Source organism: Myotis myotis, unplaced genomic scaffold (assembly GCF_014108235.1).
Source record: "Myotis myotis isolate mMyoMyo1 unplaced genomic scaffold, mMyoMyo1.p scaffold_m19_p_9, whole genome shotgun sequence".
NCBI lineage: Eukaryota > Metazoa > Chordata > Mammalia > Chiroptera > Vespertilionidae > Myotis > Myotis myotis.
This window is the reverse complement of record NW_023416401.1, coordinates 53,194,271-53,200,823: the sequence shown is the minus strand read 5'-3', so window position 1 is coordinate 53,200,823 and position 6,553 is coordinate 53,194,271.

Here is a 6,553-nt window from a genome sequence, read left to right as displayed (position 1 = left end):
AGCTGGCAAACAGCCCTCAGCCCCTTACCCAGGCTGGCCATGCCCCCCCAGTGGGGACCCTCACCCATAGGGGTGTGGCTGGCCTGAAAACCACCACAGGCCCTTCAACCAGGCCACCCCATGCCCCAAGGGAACCCCCACCCTGATCCCTGTAAACACCCTTCAGGGCAAACCAGCTGGCCCCCACCTGTGCACCAGTCCTCTATCTATACAAATGAAAGGGTAATATGCTAATTAGACTGGGAGACCTTCCTGGAGACCTTCTGGACGTTCTTCTGGGCAAAGCCATGGTGGTGGGGCCAAGGTAGAGGTGGTTAGAGGCCAAGAGGGGAGGGCAGTTGTGGGTGACCAGGCTGGTGGGGGGTGGGGCCGTTGGAGGTAAGCAGACAAGCAGGGGGTCCAGTTGGGGACAAGCAGGCCATCAGTGGGGGTCAGTTGGAGGTGATCAGGACAGCGGGGCGGGGGCAGTTTGGAGTGAGCAGGCCAGCAGGGGGGCAGTTGGGGTAAGCAGACCAGCAGGGGGGGCAGTTGGGGGTGATTAGGCTGGTGGGGGGGCATTTGGGGGCAAGCAGGCCAGTGGCAGGGGGCAGTTGGGGGTGAGCAGGCCGGCAGGCAGAGTGGTTAGGGGCAATCAGGCAGGAAGGCAGGCAGGTGAGTGGTTAGGAGCCAGCAGTCCCGGATTGCGAGAGGGATGTCTGACAGCTGGTTTAGGCCCAATCCCTGTAAACCAGCAGTAGGACATCCTTCGAGGGGTTCCAGATTGGAGAGGGTGCAGGCCGGGCTGAGGAACACCCCCTCCCCTGTGCACAAATTTCGTGCACTGGGCCCCTAGTATATATATAATAGAGAAATATACTAATTAACTGGGACACCGTAACCGGTCAACTGGACAGGAGGTTGGGTGTGCAGGGTCAGGGGTGGGGCGTCAGGGGCCTCTGGCACCTGCGCTGGGGGAGGGCCTGATCAGCAGCTGCTGCAGCTGCTTCAAGGGCCAGAGAGGGAGGCAGGGCCAGACTGGAGGGTGGGCGGCGCCGCATGATTTGGAATCGCAAGCTGGGCTCCTAGTCATGATAATAAGGACCACATTGTAGCTAACATGGGCACCAGGCACTGCACCAAATGCTTTGCATTATTATCACTTTAATCTTCACAGTTACCTTGGGAGGTATGTACCCATTATATGAACATTTTCCAAAAGGAAAAAGTGAAGCTTACAGAGTTTGAATAACTTGGCCCCAAATAGTAAGTGGCAGAGCTGGGCTTTGAGCCCTTAGCTCTTAATCACAACACACTTCCACTCACTTACCCTGCACCTGGGTAACACAAGGTCAGGGATTGCCATGTTGGTTGTAATGTCTTCTGATGTTTGGCCCTCAGGCTCAGTCAGTATCCAGCCAGGCGCCACCCCCTCCCCCAGTTGCATCTCCCAGCTGCCTTCCTCATCCCACAGCAGTGGTTGCTGAAGTCCCTGCATGTCTCCCATCCTTGGTGCTATTTCTACACCTTCACCTCATATTCACGACTCAGATGGCTGACATCACCTCCTTGTGTGTCAAGCTTCCTATGACTCCCCATGACAGTGAGTCATTCTCTCCAGTGCATTTCCATAGCATCTGGCATGTGGATAGTACATCTCACACAGAAATACATATTTATAGGACAGTCATCGAGCTGGACTGGGAGCTCCTCCGTGGCAGGTTAATGTCATACTCATCTCTGGGTTTCTAGCCCGGAGAGGACGTGGAAGAGACTGTGGGCTGCCTTGCTTAAGGCTCTTCCAACCCTCAACCAGCATGTTTTCTGAAATGGCAGAGCTGACATTCAAAGCTGGGTTGCCATGATCAACTTAGATCCTACCAATCAAATGTAATCATGTGAGATTCTGATTCGAGACTGAGCTAAATGGCAAAAAGCCAAAGCAAGGCATTTTCCTGGAGTGGATCTTGGTTTTTATACTTTGACAGCAATTCCATGAATCAGATCTATACAGTGTATATTCCACACATATTTATCATGGGGGGAAAAGAGAACAAATTTAATGAAACTGCTCTCTTAAGGTTGCCAACAACCTTTAGGAATTGACCCCCAGCCCACTTAACCTGTTAATCATGACTTTCTCTCCTGCCTTTTCAAAGAAAGCTTTGTATTGCGTTTCACTCATATCTTTATAAATTCTATAAAATTCAGCACAGATTCTAGTCATTGGGAGGATAATGGGAAATAACACAGAAAGACGAAATCATCCAAAGGAAGAATTCTTGCTGGGCAGCTATGTCAACAAATGTTCAGTGAATCCCCAAAATCTCACCAAAGAGGCAGGAACCTAAGCTTCCATATAGCATTCAGCCTTAACTTTTATTTGTATAATTTTGATTCTGTTTCTCTCCACCACTAGGATTCTATGCTTCTATGACATCTATGATGTACCAGTAAATCATAAAGTGCACCAGAGAAGTGTCTGTGGGCAGTGGGGTGAGGACAGAGTAGAAAGTCTTGGTAGAGTTCTACCAGCGAGGCAAAGGGAGATCCCAGTTTGTGGAAGATCCCAGTGAGTTGGTAACCAAATCAATTCTCTTTCTACCGTGCACATTGTAAAAGAGCTGTGTTTTCAATAAAGTTCTATGTAGGAGTTGAGAATGGCCATAACAGGCACCCCCAGAGCTAGGGCAAACCTCATGCAAGCTTGCCAGGATTCTGTGCAGTCAGATGGGGAAATGGACACCAAAGCATGAACAGAGCCACAGGACGTAGAAAGGGGCAGTGAGTTGTTCATAGCATGGGCATTCCTGAATCCTGATGAGCAATGGCACCAGGGATGAAAGAATAATTGTACAAATCTTGGTTGAAGAACCTTAGAGGCCAGAAGCATTGGTCCTTCACAGCTCTATACCCAATGCTAAACATAAAGTCTTAGTTTTGAGGTGGTGCCAACCGTTTGCTGCATTGGTATGCAGGGGCCTTCCGTCAGTGTGAATATTAACATCATGTTTTCAGCACCACTCTCAGCGGGGCCCTACCAAGCATCCGCTTAGTGGGTGTTTAAAGATAACAATGTACCCACACTCGGCCCTTTCTTTAGTGTTAATGGATAAGAGCAAGCTGTATGGCTTCTTAAATAATACAACAGCCTTTTGTGATCTCCCCCTTCTCAGTCAGCTCTTGATGCCAACTCAATTATTAACTTAGAGCTACAAGGAACATTTCAGATGTTACTCAAGTATTCATCATCCACTCGCCCCCACAAATGATATAAAAGGAAAGTAATCAGACACTTAAATAATTGCAATTTAAAGAAATATAAAGTAGAACAGTTTTATTTTAGATTGTAAGTGAGGGTGGATCAATGTTTTTCTTAGAAAACATTTATCTGAGAATTTCAGATCACTTCCTGCTTTGCCTCCTGGTATCAAATTCTGCTTTTTAAACTTTGTCTCTGCAGATTCACCTCTTCTTCTCCAATCAGTCATTGCCATGGGTCTGATCCTATGTGTCTGTTTAATATACTAGAGAACAAATGTCCCAGGGAAAGTGTGGGGTAGGAAAGTTTAAATGTGTTGATATCCCTCAACCATGACCATAACCACCATGTCTACTATGGCAGCCCAACACCCACCCTTCTGCAGCACCCCACCTCGTCCCTGCTCCCTCCTGGTCAGCCGTTGAGACTGTCCTCTCTCTCTTCCTGTCATTCCCATTGCCTGGGTCTTCCTGGCCAAGGCCAGTGCCAAGGATTTTGACTTCCTTAGGTGCATCTACCTTTTAAAAGTAGGATTCTTATCCAGAGGAATAAAAGGCAACAATCCATATATACATCTATATATATATAAAAGCCATGCAACTGGAACGACTGGAACAACCTGAATGACCAGAACAAGCAGTCACTATGATGTGCACTGTGGCTGGCCAACTGGCCCGATGGGGGCAGAGCCAGCTGGCCAACCTCCCGCAGCCCCTCCCCATGACTGGCCCAGCCCCCAATTGGCCCCCCTCGCCCCGATCAGGGGCGGGGCCATCTGGCCAACCTCCCGCGGCCCCTGCCCCTGGCCGGATCCCACCTGTGCATGAATTTGTGCACCAGGCTCTAGTTTGTTATAAAAGTAATTTATCAATATGAAAACAAAAGTTAAAATATTGAAAAAGGCTCTGGAGTGAAAAGAAAACATCCTCCTCTCTTTTTCCCATTCCACCTCACCCACTCCACAGAAGGGCTGCTTTTTTGACCATTTGCTCTTGTAAATCATGAGTTATAATTCCATAACTCCAGATGATATATGCCCCTATTTCTTGACTTATCTCTTTAAATAGGAATTTTTGATGTCTCATCATGAAAATAAAGAATTTACTTTGTTTTCTTGAACACTGTCCCATCGTCACCAAATTTTTATTATATTTTTATCTTTTCATCCTTCTCTGAGTCACTGTGGAAATATATGAAGACCAACCAAATGAGAAAAGCAAAGGCTATTTATTCTGAGCTTGCTGTAGAAAGGGAGTCGGCACAATCACTTGCGTTTTGGCAGAAACTCAAAGGCAAACAGAAGAATGGGAAAGCTTTATAGTGGTGAAAAGAGAAGGCTTTGATGTTCTCTGATTGGGTTCTGCTGGCCTGGAAAGCTGAAGGCAGGCCAACTAGAAGCAGGGCATCCTATGTGACTGGCTAAGGAGTATTATGGATTGGGTAAGCATTTGGCTTATTTTGGTTTATCTTAAGTTGGAAGTAGGGACAGAAGTTAGTTAGGAAAGCTGTCAGTTATCAATCAAGTCCGGCCACTTGGGGCTGACGGTCACAGAATTTGTTGTTTAGCATCCCGGATTGTTATTAGAGAGAATACGGCTTCCTGGGTTGTTTATTTTAGATAAGAGGTTGGTTTCCTGGACAGGTTGCTGTTGGTTGTGCTTCAAATTTCTATTTTTTTAATATGGTTTGGCCATTGTCATTTGTATGCGCAGTCTCTCACACTATAGTTACTTTCAATAATGGAATTAAACTTCTATTTCTTGATATTTGAACTGTAAACAGTAAACCCCATTTTGTAGATCCTCCCATCATCTCCTAATCTCTTCCCCTTCACCTCCCAATTTCTGCCAGCTATAATATTCTTTTTATGAATTTAAGATTTATAATATTACTAGCCATTTAGGTAAGTATAAATATTCCATGATGTGTCTATAGGAAAATTTGAAAATAAGGAGCCAGTAAGCTGCATTTATAATTATATATATATATATATATATATATATGAAAGCCAAGCAATTGGAAAGATAGAACACCTGGAATGACCAGAATGACTGGTCACTATGACTCACACTGCGGCGGCCAACCAGCCCAATTGGGGTACCCCAACCTCCTTTGGCCTCTTCCCCCCGCTAGTCCGGTCCTTGATCAGCCCCTCCACCCTGATCAGGGGCAGGGCCAGCTGGCCAACTGCCTGCAGCCCCTCCCCCCGGCTGGCCAACCCTGCACCCTATCAGCCCCCCTACCCTGATCAGGGGCAGGGCTAGCCAACCTCCTGCATCCCCTCTCCCCCACCAGCCCAGCCCCAATCAGCCCCCATTGGGGCACGCAGGCTGGACCCCACCTGTGAATGAATTCATGCATCGGCCCTCTAGTACTAGTATAATATATATGTAAATAATATTTTAATTTATTATAATATATGTAAATAATATGTGTAAATAATTATAATATATATGTAAATAATATAAATATTATCAACTGTGTTCAATTATGTTCATGAGAAAAGTAGTGGGATTCCATCTATAGAGAAGTAACAATAATTCTATGTCCTTAAGCCTGTGCCACTGGTAGGGTACTATTTTAAGCATCAAGAGAAAATTAATTTTCTTTTATTACACTCACAAATCTCCCCTTCTACCCCAAAGGGATACATATCTCATAAACTTTCCTGGCTCTTGAATGTCTGAAACATCATTATTTCAATCTTATATCTGATTGATAGTTTGGCTAGGTACTTAATTCTAGGTTCTAGATTTAGAACTTTGAAGGCATTGCTCCATTAACATCTACTACCATTACTGTGGATTCAGTGCTGTGGTTTTTTTTTTTTTTTTTTTTTTGTGGTTTTTTTTTTTTTTTTTTTTTAACATCATCCCAAAATCGTGACAAAGAGATTTAAATTTTTTTTTTATAAAGGAAAATTTCAAGTATATACAAAATTATAGAGAATAGTTAATTTCAGATATTCACCACCCAGCTTCAAAAATGATTAACTCATGCTTAGTGTCAGCAATCACCCATTATTTAGTCTTTTGTGTCTGGCTTATTTTATGTAGCCAGACAGAAATGTTTTTGAGATTCATCTATGTTATATCAATATTTTATTCCTTTTTATTGGTGAATAGTATTCCATTGTAGGGATATATCACTTTGTGTTTAACCATTTACCAATTTATAAACCTTTGCATTGTGTCCATTTGCAATAAAGATTTAAAAAGAAAAAATACAATTGCCAAACTTCCAATAAAACACCCTAATGATAGATGGATGAAGAGTCAACAACAGCAGTAAGGCAGGAGGATACGTGGCTCAGGG